This window comes from Xiphophorus maculatus, chromosome 1 (assembly GCF_002775205.1).
Source record: "Xiphophorus maculatus strain JP 163 A chromosome 1, X_maculatus-5.0-male, whole genome shotgun sequence".
Classification (NCBI taxonomy): domain Eukaryota; kingdom Metazoa; phylum Chordata; class Actinopteri; order Cyprinodontiformes; family Poeciliidae; genus Xiphophorus; species Xiphophorus maculatus.
The window spans coordinates 148,018-170,228 of NC_036443.1; the positions used below are offsets into that span (position 1 = coordinate 148,018).

Consider the following 22,211-nt stretch of genomic DNA (forward strand, 5'->3'; position numbering starts at 1 on the left):
AAATGAAAGGCATTGAAGTGTAGCCAATTTCCCAGGACACTGACATAAAGCTGGTCAGTAAGGAATTAGCCTCTGAAATCATTGGTGGAGGAAATTACATAGTGCATTTAATTTTAAACCATAATGGGCTCCTTTCAATGAAACCTTGGAGGATGTTAACTATTGACAGAAATCTAAGAAAAAAATTAGAGTGAATTTTGACAGAGGTGTTTTTTTCTCTTGTTTCTTTTCTTATGTGAAAGGTTACCAACGGATGTGTCTCTGCATCTACAAATAAATCAATAAAATAACTTTTAGTTCCAGTCGATTGTGTGTCACAGAAATCAATGTGCAAGAACTAAACAGCTTTGGACTTGTTGCAGTTTCAATTTAGCCAGCTATTTTCAAGGTTTAATAAGAACCACAACAAGACTCACTGTTGAAACTGCTTCTATTGCTCAGTGGGAAAACACTGTTTGAAATAAAAGACAAGCTGGGCCAATTGTTTAGCAAAAGCACTCCAAGGCTCAGTTGGACATTTTATTGCTTTTCTATTTATTCCTACTCGGACGTAGCATTCTTTCGTTTGCCTTCTCACAACAATAACAGCGAGTGAACCATTGATCTGTTCTCACTCCCACGGCACTCGACAATTCACCGCTAATCAACAGCTCAGCGCCAAGAAGATGCAGAAAGGCAGTCGCCTTGATGGCAGACCTGTGGAGTGCTTTTGCCGTTCCTTTGAGGTATGGTCCCATTAGGAGTGTGTTTGCGGTCAGATGGGCTGTCAGCACCACGGTGACCATGGCGACTCACGTCTTGGCTGATGGGTTGTTGTGGACACTGAGGTTTTTATGACTGAGATGCCACAAAGAATTGCATAACTAAACACGACACCCCCTTGTCTCACTTCTTTTTATAAGAATTTGTTTCATAACTAGACTCGGATTTGTATGATGCTAACATCGTACAGCAGAATACCTCTGATTCACTGCTTCCTGGAAGAATCCAAACTTCTTCTGTCACATGCCATCCTTTCAAAGCAGCCCAGGGTGTTCAGCTCACTGTGATGCCTTCGTGTTTAGAGCAACACTGGCAAAACTACACACATGTTCCACCCACTTTTGCTTCAGCTGATGGTGAAACAAAGAGGACATAGCTGGAGGAGAGCCACCAGAAGCACAGGAAAAAAAGGAAACTGCAAATAAAAAAATTAAAAAAAAATAGATGCAAGCCTCTTTGACCTGGTGGGTTACTCGGTTTGTGTATTTCAGTGTGGAAGCTCTAGATTTTGCAGTTTCCTCTTTTGTTTGAGAAAAAAAGCCCAACTACACTACTTCCCTTCAGGCGACCCACAAGCTCACAGTGTAGCATTTGTTGTGTGGGTGTAGTTTTTTTTTTTTTTTTTCCTAAGATAACGTCAATTCTGAATGGGGATTAAATGTACCTAAAATAGTCTGAAATGATCAAATCAAGCTTTAAGATACTTATATTCCATAACTAAAGTCAGTGGATCAGAGTTTATTCTGATATAAATGGTTTCAGACTGTGGTTGTCACAATCTAAAACAGAAAATAAGAGCTTGTATCAGAGCTCTCACCAGTCACAGCAACAACACTACCCTTGAATTTGCCAAGAAAGAAGGAAAAAAAACATGTTCTCATCCTAAAATTTGTTGATCCTCTCATATTTCCACCCGACAATCAAGTGCATCCTTTATTCTTGTGTGCAGATTTCTTGTTGTGGGCAGTGATAAAAGCAACACTGGGATGCTTTTGTCACTTCCACATCCTGCTGTCAAGTGCTTGAAAACCTAACACATAATGTTATTTCCCAGCCCTCCTGAGCTGCACTATCCACCTCAGAGAATATCATATGTGGACCTTTCACTGGATCACTAGTGAAGACAAATTGCCAGCTTGTTTCCAGAAATGGGTAGGAAACATGGGGGTATTGCGGACCCCTAGAGAGTAATTCATACTAATGGCTAGCTGGCAGTGGAGTGCATGCTGCATATACTGTACAAACTCCATTAATAGTTTAGTGACCTGGCAGTGCCACCATAAGTTGCACAAACAAGAAAAGGCAGCTGACAAGGAGAAGGATGTTTAGCAGGAGTTTCAGGTGTCAGTTTTGTGTGTAATATAATTCTGTATGATGAAGGTGCAGCACTAAATCTCTTTATATAAAAGGATTAAAATTATAGTCTATCAATACTAAAAACAACTCTTGGCTTTTAGACTGAACTGAATGTTACATAAGCTTGAACTAAAGCCATCCTATTGTCCTCCAAAGTCACCCACGTTGTACTTTTTGAGAGCTGTGGGAGTTCATATTTAACAATAGGTAAGTAGCATTAGGCATTAATGTTTCCCATTGTATACAGTACAGTGAAGTAAAACCTACAGTCATTCTAAAACATCAACCACTGTCAAGGTCTCCAGTGCAGCCTGGCCATCCTTCCTACACTCGGTTCTCATCCCTCTTCACTGATCCACTTGGGATTTCTTCCATTGAAATGGATTCCTCCAATAGAGTTTCAATCGTGCAAAAGAGAAAGTCAAAAAGTCAAAAATTATGTAAATTTTCTGCGCTGTTTTAAAATTGCAGTCTGTAGTTTGGCAATGGCAATGGACGAAGTGAAGGAAACCGTTCTGTCCGTGTTGGTCACGCACCATATATTGAATTAACAGCTTCCTCATTCAGGTCAGCTCTTCTCTCTTCACAGTGGAGAGCGGTTGTTTTCATTACATTACGTCACGCACAGACATTAGAGGTTGGGTTAGCTTTAAAACCACGCCTCCAGGAAGTAACTGTTTCTCAATAGCTGAGGGTCCAGATGAAGTCTCTGGACCAGGGGCCTCAAACTCCAGTCCTCGAGGGCCGCAGTCCTGCAACTTTTAGATGTGCCTCCGCTGCACCACACTTGAACAGAATAATTAGGTCATTAGCAAGGGTCTGGAGAACTGATCTACACAAGGAGGAGGTAATTAAACCATTTCATTCCAGTGTTTTGTACCTGTGACACATCTAAAAACTGCAGGACAGCTGCCCTTGAGGACTGGAGTTTGAGAGCCCTGCTCTGGACAAAGTGAAGCGTAGAACAAGAAGCTGGTTTCTAACAGACTAGTTCCAATATATAAATGACCAGGGGCCTCATGTACAAAAGAGTGTGCAGTTTTCACACTAAAACTTGGCGTACGGACAAATTTAGAAAAGTGAGGCACACAAAAAAATCCGGATGTATAAAGCCGTTTCCTTTATAAATCCCAATTTGCAGGAAATAGAGCGCAGCTGCTGGTCCGCCCTGTTGTTACCCATAAATACCTAAGTAAATTAGTATAAATACCCGGAAGTCTGCCACCACGTGAAGCAATAGCCATGGCAATGTCCTTGTTTGTAGCAGTTTGAGCATTTATAATAATAGTTCTATATTTTATTTAAAAAGTGCTTTCAGGGCACATAAGGTCACCTCACAAGAATAAAAATAATAAATTTTAAAGAAAAAAAAATCCAAATTAAAAAAAGAAAATAATAAAAAGATTGTGAAAATACCTGTTTGAATAGTAGTGCATTCAGCTGGAATTTAAAGACAGACAGCGTGTCAGAGAGTCCTTTGTGGGGAAAGTGGGCTTGTTTATCTGCACTGAAGGATGACTGTAGTTGCACCGGTACCGGTACCACATGGCTCCTTCTTTAAATTTTGCTCAGAGCTCCAGGATGATCAGTCTGGATTAATCTAAACACTAATAAGCCATCATCAACATCATCAATGTGATCTCTGATCAATCGCTCCCTCTGAATCATTCCATTGGCGATGTTCTTCATCAGAGCCAAAGCTCTCCACAATTACGCAGCTCACCTTTGTGCTGCTACTTATATATGTGTGATTATACACACCTTGATCACCTTAAAAATAATCAAACCTGACTTGTTTGGACAGATTATCCAACCATGTTTTCTTTTTTTTTAATGAGAATGTGTTGGGAACTGGGGTTTTGGTCTCTTTGTGGGGATTTTTCTGTTTGCCTGCTGCTTCCCCTTTCATCCACAGCCCACTGACTCAGGTCAGCACACCTGTGATTCATCACCCAGGAGTATATGAGGAGCATGCTGCCAGCACTTCAACGCCTGATTGTTTGCCAGTAATGGTACTCTGGGCCCCTCTGAGTTAGCTCTCTGTGATTTCCTTAGAAGATCTTCTAGTAATCGACCATTGTTGCCTCTCTCTCTCTCAGGTGTTTCCTCGTGACGCCTTGGAAGATTCCCTGTGAAGCCTAAGTCCTGGATTTTTGGATATCCTCCCTCGTGACGACATGGATAGTTACCCACTGGTTGCCTGAATCCCTTCGTCACCTCTGTAGATAAACCATAAACCGTTCCTGGATTTCCCAGCTGGCAGTCGGTTTGCTCCTCTTCTCCGCCCCACCAGTATTTACTTGTCTGCCCTCCACCGCAGCTTCCACATCACCAGTGTTGGGTAGTAACGGATTACATGTAACGACGTTACGTAATTTAATTACAAAAAAAGAGTAACTGTAATTCGTTACAGTTACAATGAGAAAACATGTAATTCAGTTACAGTTACTTCCGAAAATATTAAGAATCACAAATTAGTTACATTTTAAAAAAAATATGAACAAAAACCTTTGCGAAATATGTAATGATATTTTTATTACTTTGCGCCCTATATCGCCGTTTCCCGCTACGGCTCCTTGTCTCTATCATATTTGCCAGCCGCAATGCCACTCTGATGTTCCATCCTGTGCTGGTGGAGCCTCCTGGAGGAACAGCAAGCGAGCTGACGGTTCCATTTCAGCTCAAGCAGCGCATCAAAAATGACAGCCTTCCAGCACTGGAAATATAAGGAGCATTTCATTTACATATGTGAAAATGGCTCAAATTTAACCTTGCAGTGCAAGAAGTGTTTGCCGGCTATCAAGAGCTTGTCCATGTCAAGCAATCTATGTCAAACCTGAGGAAACATTTAGAGGTAAGTGCAACTCACTGATAGACGAAGCGTATTGTTTTACGAATATTTGACTGTTTGGTGTTGATGCATGACAAACGTTGGAATCTATTCTTTCCCATGAGACATTGTATGCAATGTGCTAGTGTTATGGTTTTCATGATGAACATAAAGTAACCTAGAAAATTCCTGAAGAAATTTAACTGGGGCCTGCCGAAGTGTGCCCGTCGGTTTGGACCCAGCGTTCTGATGCTAAAAATTAGCATCAATGCTAAGCTTAGCTAAATAGTAGTCATTAGCTTGTGGAATTTTATAACTTGCTTTGCAAGTCAGTCACTACTCTCCTTATGCATTGCTATGGGCAGGCCCTAATTAATGCTACTTTGAACATATAATTATTCAAAGTAATCAAAAAGTAATCAAAAGTAATTAGTTACATTACTTTTTAAAAGTAATCGAAAAAGTTACACTACAATTACATTTTAAACAAGGTAACTTGTAACTGTAACGGATTACATTTTTAAAGTAACTTACCCAACACTTCACATCACCAACAATGAACTCTCTCCATCAAGATCTCACCACTGTATTACTCCCCCCCCAGGCAGATATCAATCTTCACATCAAGTAAGATCAGTTTGATTCTTCTTGCAGTTCTAATTTCCGACGACCACAAACTCACCATTTCTCTCTCACTGCTCTTCAGTGTACAGACGATCCCAGTTGCTACCCTCAAGGACCAGACCCACACAATCTCACTTTTCATCTTTGTTAAAATAAACTTTATTTATTTGATTATGTGTTCTCTGGGTGGTGTTCTGTATGTGGGTATAGAAACTGGAACCCAACATGATAAGATAAGATTTATTTGTCATTGTCATCAACAGATTACAACGAGATTGAGATTTGCTTGACTCGAGTTAAGATGCAGGTTATGTGTATATACATAATATACAAAGATAAAGAAATAAATAGTACAAAATGAGAAATAAATAGACATCAGAAGATGGTTGCAGTGCCTGGAGGTGTCGCAACAGAATTTACATTTTTAACAAAGTGGTGTCAAGAGCAGAAGTTCTTATGCTTTTGAATTTAGTGCCATGATTGCCATCGGGTAAAAATTGTTTTTTAGGCGATTTGTCCTGGTTTTTATTGCTCTGTATCTCTTGCCTGATGGCAGCAGCTGGAAGAGACCATGGCCAGGGTGTGAAGAGTCATTTAAAATGTCCAAAACTTTCTTGTGGAGCCTGGAAGTGTAAATCTGTTCCATAGTGGGGAGGGGGCAGCCTATGGTTCTCTCTGCTGCCCTAATAACCCTCTGGAGCGTCTTCTTGTCCGCGGATGTGCTACTGCCGTACCAGACACACAGACCGTACGTAAGCACACTCTCTATGGAGCAGTGATAGAAGGCCTGCAGCAGGTCTGAGGGGAGACGGTTCTTCTTGAGTATTCTTAGAAAGTACAGTCTCTGCTGTGCCTTCTTCAACAGCTCCTTGGTGTTGGTGCTCCAGGTTAGCTTGTCCTCCAACTCCATGCCCAGAAACCTGAACACTGGGACCCTCTCCACACAGGTCCCACTGATGGTGAGAGGCTGGATGTCCGTTTTGTTCTTCCGGAAGTCGATCACCAGCTCCTTTGTTTTGGAGGTGTTGAGGAGCAGGTTATTGACTTTGCACCACTCTGACAGCCGCTTCACCTCATCCCTGTACTCCAGCTCCCCCTTCCCGCCTGAGATGAGACCAACAACAGTCGTGTCATCTGCAAACTTTATGATCTTGTTGCTGAGGTGGTTGGAGACACAGTCACGAGGGTAGAGGGTGTAGAGAAGTGGGCTGAGCACGCAACCCTGTGGCGATCCGGTGTTCAGGCTCAGAGCAGTGGAGGTGTGGGGGCCCAGTCTGACCCTCTGGGAGCGACCTGTTAGGAAGTCCAGGATCCAACTGCAGGTGGCTGATGGGAGCCCAAGGTTTGGTAGCTTGGACACCAGACGTTGGGGAAGTATAGTATTAAATGCTGAGCTGAAGTCCACGAAGAGCATTCTGACGTAGCTCCCCTGCTTCTCTAAGTGGGTCAGGGCAGCATGAAGTGCTGTGGATACAGCGTCCTCTGTGGACCTCTTTGCTTTGCAGGCAAATTGGAGAGGGTCCAGCTCAGCAGGCAGGCCAGCGAGGATGTGACTCCGCACCAGTCTCTCGAAGCACTTCATGATGATCGGTGTGAGTGCCACTGGATGGTAGGCGATGATAGAATGAAATTACCCCTCAGATGGATTCCATGTGCTTCAGCGCACAGACCAATGCGTTACATCTTTATAAAACAAAAACTGAGGAAAATGTGCTATTTACATTTGAGTGAGATTTTTACATCCTTTTGTTTTATTTTCTTTATTTGGTGTTAGGTTATTTTCTGTGGTTTAATGCGGTTCAGTTTCATTGTTTACATTTAAACAATAAAATAAAATCCTAACAAAAACATCGGTTTTGTTGCTTCTTGGTCTAGGTAGCAATGAATGTAGTCAGATTTCAGTGTATTTAGGTGAGTTTTCACACTTTGTAATTTGATATTGTTCATAGAAAAGGTTTGCATGACTGCCACACATTTTCACGCTAGGAAAAAGTGTGTTTATATTTACGCAAACTTTGACACAAAGTTAATTTTTATATGTGCTGACTTGTGTGTAAAATATGCCGTATATATATATATATATATAAAGGTGTTTTAAAATGCTACCTTTCTCACTGTGCTGCATTATCAATGCTAGCTATTACGTGAAGGAAAACAACTCATCTATTAGGATTTATGTGACTTATAAATCTTCATGCTTTCATTTTTGTCTTCTAAAACATTGTCAGCAATGCTGTTTCTGAAATAAAAACAAACCCTAATTGTTTGCTCCTCCTTGATTAAGACAAGTTGCAATGTCTTAAAGCCACAGTAAGGGGAAGCAAAATGACATTGCCATCTATTTGCCATCTAGTGGTGTTATTTAAAATTGCTAATAATATTACACGACCTCTAGCATGGAGGTGGTGCAGATAACTTTTAAATAGATGTCAAAGTAATTGGCATTCATCACAGCTGAAACCAGATTTTTTAAAATTCTCTATAAAAGTATTCTCTGACATATTAGATGAAACTTCCCCATTTTCATAAGGACAGTTTGATAACCAAAGTTATTTCCATCCACCTATTCTCTACACTTGATTCATTCAGTGACAAGTATTTATCTCAACCCAAAAACAAAGGTAAAAACCTGGTAAAGATGCTGGCTGAAGCTGGTAAGACAGTGAATTGAATCTGGTGCCAATATGGGTTGAAAAGCCACGCAGAGTGGAGGAGGCAATTACGCCAAAGACAACATGTTTCCAAATGTACTTAGAGACAAATGCCTGAGTATGAGTATTCCTTGCACATAGTGCAATTTTATAGCACAACCTATAGTTGTTTATCAAATATGACTTAAGAGGAATTTTACTTTCTGATTTAACACCTTGAAATTGGGCCTCTGTCTCTTTAAGAAACTCCTGTTGTTTCTGAAGCCCCACCTTCAGAAAGTCACCCCAACATGACTCCTCTATTAACCCTTTAACGATGTTTTTACCAGCAGCTTTGAGCAGTAGCTCCTATAATGAGCTATGCAGTTCCACCAGCTGTTTGCTAATTGCTGTTGGCTAGTCTGAAGGAGAGGAGTGAGGGAGGAGCTGTTCTGTGAAGCTGAAACTTGGTAGCTTGGAAACTGCAGCTCTGAGGAGGAGCTTTGTCCTCAAAGGTGGAACTAGGTCCACCAAGCATTTAAACAGCTGAATGGTTGCCATGGAGATTAAAGGATTTCTCAAAAATGAATGAAAGAATCAAATCAAAACTCCAGGTTTGTTTCTGATGAGTAAAGGACATCGAAACATAATGTAAAGTTAAAAAAGTGGATTTTGGAGCCATGTCTTGCATCTACTAACCTGACTGAATTTCATCAGGTTAGGAGGAGTGGACCAAAACTCCAGCAAACTATTGTGTAACCATTTGAAATCTTTGTGTCTGTAAAATAAATTAATGGTACCTTTAAACAAGTGAACATTGCCTTTGCTTCTGATTTAAGAAGTTGCAAAGAATCTAAAGGGTCTCTCCTCTGGGCAAAACTACTTTTCTTATCTGCCCTTTAAGTTTAACTAAGCATCAGCTGCCCAAAACACGACATACCTTTTCCTCAAATGTGGTAATGATGAGAATTCTCTGAAAAAAAATTTCCATTTGTAGTTCACAGAGAAATTCCTCAGTATGGTTGGAGTGGTATTAAAAAGATAAGGTGGAGGAAGTCACATCTGGGAATTAAAGCTAATTACTCAGTAATCTGTCCTACAGTAATTTAGACGTCTTCTTCTGGATGAAAGAGACGCATAAACATGTCGACATTAGGCATCAGTGAATGTGCTTTGATTACCTTGAGCGAAGCTCCGAGAAAAACTCAACAAAACAAAACAGACAATAGAAAAAGGGAAAATAAAAAACAAATCCGATGTAAAACATATTTGGATTAACTGATTTAAAAATTTCAGTGCTGATTTAAAAGCATTAAAAACTACTCAAAAAGATTTGAATCATTTATTTAGATGAGCTAAATCAGAATGAAAACACAATAATTGATTTTATAGTAAATTGTTTATGAAAATCATGGCTTTATGCGTAATATAGTACCATCATGCACGTTTGTCACTTTGTTTTATCTGCTAAGTACACCTCCAGCAAACTTTGTGCACCTCAGCATGAAAAAATGAGCTCAGCCATTATCATACCTCAAAGACCTGCACAGACACAGTGCATGGCACTGTGTGAAATGGTGAATGAAATTACTACAGTCATGTGAGTCCAGTTTTCCTGCTTGCACCATCTGGAAGACACTAGCAGCTCACAAGAGGAAACTGACCTGATCAATCCTCTTTCATAGATCTCTCATTTTCAATCATTCTCTGCTCAAATTTCAGGTCTTACTACAAATACTTCAGGATATCTGCTGCTTTCCAGCTAAATCCTCAGTGGAAAAAGAAAAAGACTTACAAGCATCACTTGTGATTACTTCAGCAGTAGTAATACTGCTCAGCAACAGTTCATTAAAAATATGCAGCAAGACAAATTATATGATTTTGTGTTAATGTCTATACTGAGTCAAAAGCACTAAACTGAGTGTGCTGTCAGGGTGCGTTATTCAGCATGGTGGTAAATTTGCCACAGTTGTCTGGGAAAGTCAGGGGGGTCTGATAGATGGATGGGCAGAGGAGTGGAGAAAATGAAACATCAAGCAGAGAGACTGGAAATTCACAGACCAGGTCACAGGCTGACCTCTGTGTACCTGACGACAAGGACGGATATCTCTCAGGATCCAACTGTCATGTCACCCTGTCCACCGCTGCTTCCCCTGCTGTGTTTTGCTACGTTATGCTGTGATTGCCCTGTCTCTATAAGTTATTTCACTTTGGTCTTCCTCTTTCATTCTGACGGCAAAATACTTGGAGGGGGCAGGGTGTCTGTGTTTCTGCTGCCATTCAGCTATTCAAGTCTACTGGGGAAAAAAAGTGTAGTGCAATCAAAAGAACTTCTGGTATATAAGTCAAACAGGATATTATATCAGTCAGCGACGTGTTACTCTATGGAGTTTAGATTTGTTTGGTAGGAACGTTTGCCTTATTACTTTATGCTTAAAGTAACAAAGACACATTGGAATCTAAGTCAGCCTAAAGTTATTCACACAGTCTAAAGTTTACTAACAATAAACTTAAACATAACTTCAACATACATAGAAAAACTTTGTTAAACTGGGTGATTAACATTTTTTAACTGCTGAAACATTTTCCAAGAACCAGGTTAGTTTCTGCGTCTTTTCGTAGCTTTCTCCATTTCATGCTGAATTGAGGAACTGGAACCAAAAGGAGAAACAATCTAAGAAAATAAATACAAGTACTCAAGAAGCATAACATTAACAAAAAATACAGCAACACTTACTGGACAAAGAAATGAACAGCAAACCTAAATAGCACAAATGAAATTAATCCATTCATCCATCTATTTTCTTACACCCTTGTCCCTGGTGGGGTCAGGAGGTGCTGGTGCCTCTCCAGCTAATGTTCCAGGTGAGAGGCGGGGTACACCCTGGACAGGTCGCCAGTCTGTCGCAGGGCAACACAGAGACAGACAGGACAAACAACCATGCACACACACACTCACACCTAGGGAGAATTTAGAGAGACCAATTAACCTGACAGTCATGTTTTTGGACTGTGGGAGGAAGCCGGAGAGAACCCATGCATGCACAGGGAGAACATGCAAACTCCATGCAGGGCCCAGGGCCCGGAATCGAACCCAGGACCCTCTTGCTGCAAGGCAACAGTGCTAATGAAACTAATGAGGATGAAAATAAAAAGAAATCCACAATCCTGATAGAAGAACAGGAATAATTCAAAAGGGAAAAACAAAAACCAGGAAGAAAGAATAAACTATGAATCTAGACGTGAACCAGCATGACAAAACCCCATGAGCAAAGATTAAAAGAAACTGACAGAATATGAAAAGACTTAAACTAACATACCAACAGAAACAACCTAGAGAAACTATTCAGGGACAGAAACAACAGAATAATTTATAAAACAGACCCACCAGAAAGAACTGATACAATAAAAAATAACCATACATAACCCATAACAAAAAACAGAAAATTACCCAAGCACCCAAGAATTAGGACAACATATGTCAATGTTACATGAGTTTAGAAAGATTTTTTTACTCTTTGTCTCATAGTAACCACTGTCAAAAAATACAAAGTTATGGCTTTCAAAAACTTGGGTTTTGTCCTGATTGACATGTCCCTACTGTCACAAATGTAAGTGGATTTGGAAGTCTGCCTGTAAAATGTATTTAAAGCTCATTGAAATTGCCCCTCTGCACAAATTTAGTGTTGCTTTAGAGCGGGGGTGTCAAACTCCAGTTCTCAAGGGCCACTGTCCTACAGTTTTTAGATGTGCCAGAGGTACAAAACACTGGAATTAAATGGCTTAATTACCTCCTTCTTGTGTAGATAAGTTCTCCAGAGCCTTGCTAATGACCCAATTATTCTATTCAGGTGTGGTGCAGCAGAGACATATCCAAAGGTTGCAGAGGAGTGGCCCTCCAGCACTGGAGTTTGACACCTGTGCTAAGAAGCTGGGAAATGCTCATCACTGCTTTTACTTCAATGAGCGGAGCCTTTTTTCCTCACTCGCAGTCCTCCCAGTACAGTTGCAGATCTACAAAACACTTGACTGCTTATAGGTTTTCACTTTAACTTTTCTGATTAAATCTGAAATGAAGACTTTTCTGGTCAACTTTTTTTTACCCCTCCAGGGGGTCTTTTGTGGGCTCCAGTGTCCCTTATATGACAGTAGGCTGACAGGAAACGGGGAAGACATGCGGCAAATATCGTCGGGTCCAGGAGTCGAACCGGCGATGGCTGCGTCAAGGACTCAAGGCCTCCAAATATGGGTCGCGCTAACCCTTACGCCACCACGGCACGCCCCAAATTTTTATGTTTTTTTGAAGTGGTTTTATTTGTTTATGTATGAAAAAGTTGTTCTTATTTCCTACCCACATGCTGGGGCAAACTGTTAATCATCTATATACACTGCCTGGCCAAAAAAATGGTCACACTCTCTAATATTTTGTTGGACCGCCTTTAGCTTTGATTACAGCCCGCATTCGCTGTGACATTGTTTCAATAAGCTTCTGCAGTGTCATAAGATTTATTTCCATCCAGTGTTGCATTAATCTTTCACCAAGATCTTGTATTGATGATGGGAGAGTCTGACCACTGCGCAAAGCCTTCTCCAGCACATCCCAAAGATTCTCAATGGGGTTAAGGTCTGGACTCTGTGGTGGCCAATCCATGTGTGAACAAGATGTCTCATGCTCCCTGAACCACTCTTTCACAATGTGAGCCCGATGAATCCTGGCATTGTCATCTTGGAATATGCCCATTCCATTTGGGAAGACAAAATCCATTGATGGAATAACCTGGTCATTCAGTATATTCAGGTAGTCAGCTGACCTCATTCTTTGGGCACACAATGTTGCTGAACCTAGACCTGACCAACTGCAGCAACCCCAGATCATAGCACTGCCCCCACAGGCTTGTACAGTAGGCACTAGGATATGATGGGTGCATCACTTCACCTGCCTCTCTTCTTACCCTGATGCGCCCATCACTCTGGAACAGGGTAAATCTGGACTCATCAGACCACATGACCCTCTTCCATTCCTCCAGAGTCCAATCTTTATGCTTCCTAGCAAACTGAAGCCTTTTTTTCTGGTTAGCCTTACTGATTAGAGGTTTTCTTACGGCTCAATCCCAACCCCTTGAGTTCCCTTCGCATTCTGCGTGTGGAAATGCTTTTGCGTTCACAATTAAACAAACATACTCCTGAGTTCTGCTGTTGTTTTTCAAACGATTTGACCAAACGTTTAAGTAATCGCCAATCACAATCATTCAGGATTTTTTTCCAACCACATTTCTTCCTGGAAGACGATGGTTCCCCACCATCCTTCCAGTTTTTAATGATGGGTTGGACAGTACTTAACCCAATTCTAGTAGTTTCTGCAATCTCCTTAGATGTTTTCTCTGCTTGATGCATGCCAATGATTTGACCCTTCTTAAACAGACTAACGTCTTTTCCACGACCACAGGATGTGTCTTTTGCCATGGTTGTTTAAGAAATGAGGAGTTACTCATTGCATCAGCTGGGGTTAAATAACTTGTTGCCAGCTGAAAGATAATCGCCTATGCAGTACTTATCCAATAGGAGGCTTGTACCTAATTGCTTAGTTAAATCCAGGAGGCGACTTTTTTTTTGGCCAGGCAATGTATATCATGGTGAAAAAAGACAAAAAAATGAAATTGTCTATTCTTTAATTTGAACCAAACATTTGCCACCACAGGAGCTCTAATCATCTGTTTTAAAGGGAAACAAAACAAAACTATTTTTAACAGTCTAAAATATGCCATGTGATGCCAAAATAATAAAATACTGTAGACATGCTACCAGCTATGCTTATAGCTAAATTAAAGGCTAAATTTAGATAGAGTCTATCTTCGATTCTTGTATAAAGCTTTCTCTGTACGTATGTTTACAACATGTTATAGCACATCCACATTTTTTACATATATTTTGTGTATCTCTAGTAAAATCATCTGCAGATTTGAAGCAACATGACTCTTTCTACTGATACCAGTCTCATATTTTAGTAGAACTTGGCAAATAGGAATGTTTTGAATGATAAATCCTTATGCATTCAAAATATAAGATGCCTTATACTTCCTTAATTATATGTATTTGTTCTGTTACAAAAGCACACATTCTTACTTTTGTATAATATTTTAACAAAAATTTTAAAAACAAATGAATAACCACAACCAAATCTACCGAACAGACTCATAATAATTTATTATTATATAATATATTTACGATGTTGACTTAAGAGTTTTTTTTCTCTCTATCTTGATGTGTGCTGCTTGTTGTGCTGCTGTTTGTAGCCCCACCCCTTATAATGAAGAATGGCTCCACCTCACTTCTGCTACCGTACTTTAATTGAACCGCCATGACTTGACCAGACTCCTCACAAACATAGACTGATGGAAGAGTGGGACATGGTCCATATAGCTCCAAACAGTTTCACCTGCATTCTTTTATTCTGTTAACAAACCTGATGAAGATTTTTCATTTCACTATGATGAAACTATGGAAGAAAAGCAAAAACCTGCCTAATTTAGATGGAAAATCTTAAACATCAAACCTGGAACACTGGCATGTGACAGATTGGCACAGTGCTGGAAAAAAAACATATCTGTAGATTTTCCATTGACCAAATAATTGAGCAACTTGGAACTATGAAAATAAACTTGCTTAATAGAAACATGACAATTAAAAAAAAAACAATGTTTTTCTTTTGTGCTAGGATGAGGTGCTTTTTCTGTTAGGATTTGATTTTTTCTGTTAATTGGTTCCTCCCCTTGATTGTCTACAGGTGTCCCATGTTTCCCCCGGATTATCTCCCTGTGTATTTAATCCCACCTGTTTCCACTGCTCTCTGTTGGATCCTTGTCATGTCATGTCACTTGTCGTGTCTCTCTCCTCCTTGGCTAGTTCTGTTTCAGTTGCTACCAGTGTTTGAGATCCTTGCCTTAACCTGTGCTGACTGGACTTTCGTACTTTTCGTTGTCACCAGTAAACTACCAGTTTCACCATAACCTGGGTCCACCGCATCAATCCTCACCACCTCAAACCACATTTCATGACATTTTTAGCCATATCAAAATTAGTGTTTTTTTGCAAAACTGTAATGGAAACACTTTTTTCACATCACAAGTCATGTGATAAATTACCGGATGTTACTGCTGGCAGAAAAGTCAACAGGAAGTAGTTGGAGGATGATGTCACTTATCACACGAACAAACTTATTACATGTGATTTTAATGACATTTTTAATTTAACGTGAACACCGCAATTGCGAAATTGTGGGGGGCCGGCTTGACATTGGCTGAATATCAACAAAGTTTTCTCAACATTTGTAAAGGAAACGCAGTTAGTGAGAGAATTAACAGCATGGCTTTTCCAAACCAAATGCAATCCAGCAATGTTGGAACTTTGCTACAAATCTTAGAACAATCTTTTTAATGGTCACAATTTGGTGTGAAGTGAACACACAAATTATAATTGTATTATAACTGTTATAAAAACACAAATCCCAAGAAAGCAAAACTGAAAATGTAAAATAGTTAAGTTTCTAAAATATTTTGAAGTATCTACAACTAGAATATTAAGAGTAAAATAATTGTTACATAGCTATAGAAGGCCATGTGTTCAAACAGAACTATATATTCTGTCATTAAAATAATTGTCTGAAAACCATCAGGTGAATAAGGTATATTGAGAGCATACAGCAGCCTCATGACTATGAGTACAGAGGTGTGTGGTGTGAAATGGACAAGTTTTTTTAATGAGAACTACACAGTAGTATAGTAGTATAGCCCTTTATTCCCAAACGTTATGGGGGGAGGAGAGTAGAGAATGGATATTTCAACTGCCTGAAATAATCTGTTCCCCCTCCATAACATGGGAACAAATTAATTCAGCAACAAGTCTTTAACTGTGTTTATTCCTTTCATCATCAACAATAAATCAAGTACGTTTGAAAACATTTGCTCTGTATATGCCAGAGTTATGGGGGGAGGAGGAGAGAAAATGGATATTTCAGCTGCCTGAAATAAACCATTCCCCCTCCATAATATGGGAACAAATTAATTCAGCAACAAGTCTTTAACTCTTTTTATTCTTCTTATCATCAACAATGAATCCTGTGAATTTGGTAACATTTGATCATTATTTGACAAAGTTATAAAGGGGGAACCATATATTTTAGTAACCTGGAATAATCCGTCCCCCCTCCATAACATGGGAACAAATTAATTCACCAACAAGTCTTTAACTCTGTTTATTCTTCTTATCATCAATAATAAATCCTGTGAATTTGGTAACATTTGCTCATTATTTGACAAAGTTATGAGGGGGGAACCATATATTTCAGCTGCCTGAAATAAACCGTTCCCCCTCCATAAAATGGGAACAAATTAATTTACCAACAAGTCTTTAACTGTGTTTATTCCTTTCATCATCAATAATAAATCATGTAAGTTTGGTAGCATTTGCTCTTTATTTGACAAAGTTATAAGGGGGAACCATTCTGGGAATCAACAATCAACACCACCACTGGACTTTAGTGGTAATAAATGTTTTTAAACTCTAAAAACAATCTATATCATACTTATCTCATAGACAAAAAACACATGAAAACTGTTGAATGCCCACTTTCTAGGTGATCTACCCACAAGAGAAAAAAGTCTTTGTTCTTGAATCCACTGCTCTTTAGTGGTTTTTTATCTATTCATGACTGGACTTTTTTTTTCGGAATTGCACAGCGTTGCTGCAGTACAGCAGACACGAACTTATGGACCTTTGGAGCTACAATTTTGACTCTGTGATCGCCGATCTCCGACTCATCCCAGAGATCTCCAGAACACCGGAGGCTGCTCACTTCTCCCGGCCGGGTGGAAGGGTACGCAGGCCGCGACGAGAACGTAAACAAAGGCGGGGTAAGCGTGGAGGGGTGCGAGCTAGGCTAAAGCTAACACCACACCGGCTCCCTTTACCCAGCATTTTCCTCGCCAATGTCCGTTCTCTGGCTAATAAAATGGACGAGTTACGACTATCCATCACGAGTGACAGACGGATTATGGACTCAAATGTCATGTTTTTCACCGAAACATGGCTAAACAACAGCTGCCCGGATAATGCTATCCAGCTAAGTGGACGCCACACACACCGAGCCGACAGGACAGCAGATGACTCCGGCAAGACCAGAGGCGGAGGTTTGTGCATTTATATTAACAAAGCTTGGTGCACAGACTCTGCTACTACCGAGAGCCACTGCTCACAGAATCTGGAGTTTTTAATGGTCAAATGCAGACCTTATTACCTCCCAAGGGAATTCACCTCGATCATCCTCACTGCCCCCCCCCCACGATGCTAATGCCAAGCTAGCCATGAAAGAACTCTATGCGACTATTAGTAGACACCAAACCAAATACCCCGAGGCTCCTTTTATTGTTGCAGGTGATTTCAATCACTCCAACTTGAAGACAGTTCTTCCCAGATTCCACCAACATGTCTCCTGCCACACCAGAGGAGACAAGACCCTGGACCATGTCTACTCCAATCTGGCTGGAGCCTACAATGTAACACCCCTCCCCAACATCGGACAATCAGACCATCTCTCCCCGTTCCTCACACCTCGGTACTTACCACTCATCCAATGTGCGAAACCTACCGTGAGGACAGTAAAGGTGTGGCCAGAGGGCTCAGACGCTGTGCTCCACGACCGGTTCAGGAATACAGATTGGACTATTTTCCACCATACAGACTTGGATCAGTATGCCTCATCTGTACTGAACCATATTTCCACCACCATAGAACGTGTCACCACCTGCAAACGCATTACCATGTACCCCAACCAGAAACCCTGGATGAACCGAGATGTTCGTCTCCTGCTGAAGGCCCGCAACATCGCCTTCAGGTCAGGGGATGCACAGACTTACAGTACAGCCAGGGCTGAGCTGAAGAAGGGAATCAAGAAGGCCAAACATCACTACAAAAGGAAGGTGGAGGATCATTTTTCTAACGCCAACCCCCGACGTATGTGGCAAGGCCTTCAGATTCTCACAGACTACAAGAACCCCAATACCACCCCCGCTTCTACTGATGTCTCCTTCCTCAACAAACTTAACAACTTCTATGCTCGTTTTGAGAGAGGGAATACCACAACTGCAACCAAAGCATCTACCACCCCAGGCCAACAGCCACTGACTTTTCTCCCCACTGACGTAGGAGCGGCTCTGAGCAGGATTAAATCCCACAAGGCTGCGGGTCCTGATGGCATACCTGGACGCGTCCTCAGAACGTGCTCTGGGGAGCTGGCAGGAGTGCTGATGGACATCTTCAACCTGTCCCTGGCCCGCGCTGTGGTACCGACCTGCTTCAAGTCTACCTCCATCGTCCCAATTCCCAAGAATCCCAACCCAACCAGACTCAATGACTACCGCCCGGTAGCCCTTACCCCCATCATTACCAAGTGCTTGGAGCGGCTGGTCCTAGCACACCTCAGATCCTGTCTCCCCCCCACACTAGACCCCCACCAATTTGCATACAGGCAGAACAGGAGCACAGAGGACGCAGTCTCTATAGCGCTGCACTCTGTCCTTTCTCACCTGGACAGTAAGAACACTTACGCCAGACTGCTGTTCTTAGATTTTAGTTCAGCATTCAACACTGTCATCCCATCACAACTCATTACCAAACTCACAGACCTCGGCATCAGTCCACTCATGTGTAACTGGTTGCTCGACTTCCTGACCAGTCGACCTCAACATGTCCGGCTGGACAACCACTTCTCATCCACCATCATCATAAACACCGGAGTGCCACAAGGCTGTGTGATGAGTCCCTTCCTCTACTCTCTCTTCACCTACGACTTCAGACCTGTCCATGGCTCTAACGCCATCATCAAGTTCGCAGAGAACACCACGGTGATCAGCCTCATCAGAGATAATGACGAGGCCGCTTACAGGGAGGAGGTAGATCGTCTGGCTGAGTGGTGCGACAAAAACAACCTGCAGCTGAACACCGAGAAGACCAAGGAGCTTATCGTGGACTTCAGGAGGAACGCTGACCCACATCCACCCATCCACATTAAGGGGACAGTGGTGGAGCGTGTGGACACCTTTAAGTTCCTGGGAGTCCACATCTCCGAGGACCTGACTTGGACGACCGGCTGCTCCAAACTCATTAAGAAGGCGCATCAGCGCCTCTTCTTCATGAGGACCCTGAGGAAGAACCACCTGTCCTCAGAGATCCTCACGAACTTCTACCGCTGCACCATTGAGAGCATCTTCACCAACTGTATTACAGCTTGGTACGGGAACTGCTCTGTCTCCGACCGGCAGGCGCTGCAGAGGGTGGTGAAAACTGCCCAGTATATCGCCGGGGCACCGCTCCCTGCCATCAAGGACATCTACAAGAAGCGGTGTTTGAAAAGGGCCGGGAAAATCACAAAGGACTCCACTCACCCAGCACACACACTCTTTTCCCTCCTGCCCTCTGGGAGGCGTTACAGAAGCCTACGGACCAGAACCACCAGGCACCGGAACAGCTTCTTTCCCACAGCTGTCATGCTTTTGAACGCCTCCTGACATGAAACATAAACTATAAGGACTGTACTCCCCTATCCTCTCATACAACAATAACACATGGACTATCCTCACACACACACACATCACAGAGTGTTTTCTTCACACACACATACAACCTGTAAATTCTATCTGCCATTATTTACCTATAATCCATTCCCTAACATTCTTGTATAATCTGTATAATCTGTGCATATAGCTCCCATATTTATATTTATACACAATATCTATATCTCTTGCTATAACCCCTTATAGTCCATACATACATAGTCTTGTACATCTGTAAATAAATATTTATATCTCGTAGAGTACTTCTGGATAGATGCAAACTACATCTCGTTGCTTGTACTTGTGACAGTGCAATGACAATAAAGTTGAACTCTATTCTATTCTATTCACTGGGGGAATCAAAACAAGACATCCAGAAATGCTTGCAAATCACAAGGTATGGTTAAAAATTTAAGTTTAACTCAAGTATGTTTAATTGGCCAACCTAAAAACAATCAGTTATAATTGCAGTTTACTAATTTGTATTTGTGAACAAACTTAGCTCATACTCATAGATTAAACTCACAGCACCAGATTGTTGTTATGGTAACAAAACAATCTAACTATGAATATTGTTCTTTGAACTCTTACAAAGTAAACTTGTCAGCTCCTTAAAATCTCACATTTAAATGTTAAACAATTTAAAATATTTTAATGTATGCATGCTGAAACCATTAAATCAAATCCAATAGGATTGATAATTCCAATAAACAAATGTTACATTTATGTATCTGTGGCCTGTGTTAAAATATTAGCATTTATGGGGCCCCTAAAGACCTGGGGGGGCTTATGGAGCTGCTGACTTAATTTGAATTAAACAGAAGTGCAAATTGGTATTAAATTTAATGTATTTTTTGATTGGTTGTTTTTAAGACTAGTTGTGGGTTTAAATAGCGTTTCACTGACAATGTTTTCCCGTAATATGTAATTACCCAGTAATATTTTTACTTTTTCTGTCTACTTAACATCTTTCAATACGAAAACATGGTGGACCTCCTCAGTGCTCTGACCACCGGGCTTAGCAAGTTTTCTGGGGGAAACCCTGTAACATGTTACAATTAGGTTACAGAATCTGTCAGTAGTTGGTCTCATCAAGTTTTAGCAGGTTTGCAAACTTTCCATGTGAATGCACAAAGATGTGCTGTTAATACAGGGTAAAGATTTTGTTCACCATAGAGCAGGGGTGGGCACTCCTGGTCCTCGAGGGCCGGTGTCCTGCAACTTTTAGATGCATCTCTACTTCAACACACCTGAGTCAAATAATGAGGTCGTTAACAGGACTCTGGAGAACTTGACTGCACTTAGGAGGAGATTCAGCTGTTGGATTCAGGTGTGTTGGACCAGGGAGACATCTAAGAGTTGCAGGACACCGGCCCTCGAGGACCAGGAGTGCCCACCCCTGCCATAGAGGCTCCTAAATATCCAGTCAGCTATCTTCCTTCTGTCTCCTCCATCTTGCTTAAGCTTCTGGTTTTATCTCAATCTTCATGTTTTTGTTGATGTTTTTTTTGTTTTTTTTATTGCAGTCTTTCAATTCCTCAGCCTGCATGAGGTTTGGAAGAGTTTTGAAAACGTATTCCTGCTTGATAGGTTTTGTAAAACATTTCTGACCATATCTGTCAAGTTTTGAACTTGAGAATACGGGAAACATCGCTGTCTGGTGCTGCTGACTGGCGGAGAGGGGGCGTGTAATGTAACAGAGGGTATTAAACTACTGTAAACGCGGGGACGCAGCATAATATGGCAACTTTGAAGGATGGCGTTTCCAATGTGTTTCAGTACTTTCTGGGCCAGCCCAAATCTTATTGGGTTCTTAGGCAGATTTTAATTTGAGGCCCCCATACCAACCTAACACCAGATTTTTATCGTTCATAAAAAGCTAGTAGGTATGTATGACATACCTACTAGCATTAGCAACAGGTACAGTGTAATTTGCTTATATTGTACCTGCCACAGCTGCTGTTGAGCTGTGACCTCTGCACCTGATCATCATCATCATCAGCCTGATCTCCAGCTTCTGCCATATAAGGGTAAATCTTCCTCCTACATAGTGTCAGATTGTTGTGAAACCCAAAGCAGCGACACGATGTGAATGTTACATCGATTTGTTCAGTGACTAACCTGTCTGTCAATCACCCCTGATGCCCCACCCTATCCAAACTATGCCACTCCCCGATCCTGATTTACCCCACTGGACTTGGATTCCCTAGTTTAGACTCTGGCCTGTCTGACTTTGAAAAAGTGTTCCACAATAAACAGAAGCCTGTTCTGAATTCACTTCTCAGTCACTGCATCTGTGTCTGAGTCATGTCAGTACTTATGCTATTATGGCTGCTGATCTTAATCTTATAGGATTAGTAAACTAAAAAAAAAATAGATTTTGAAATGCAGAGTGGCATGAAA

At 41.2% G+C, this 22,211-nt stretch overlaps 1 protein-coding gene across 3 annotated transcripts in view; it reads right to left on the bottom strand.

Moving 5' to 3' along the window:
- Nucleotides 1–22,211, bottom strand: part of LOC111609308 (protein FAM19A5-like) — a 125,292-nt gene that overhangs the window by 18,731 nt on the left and 84,350 nt on the right. The gene's annotated exons all lie outside the window — the stretch shown is intronic.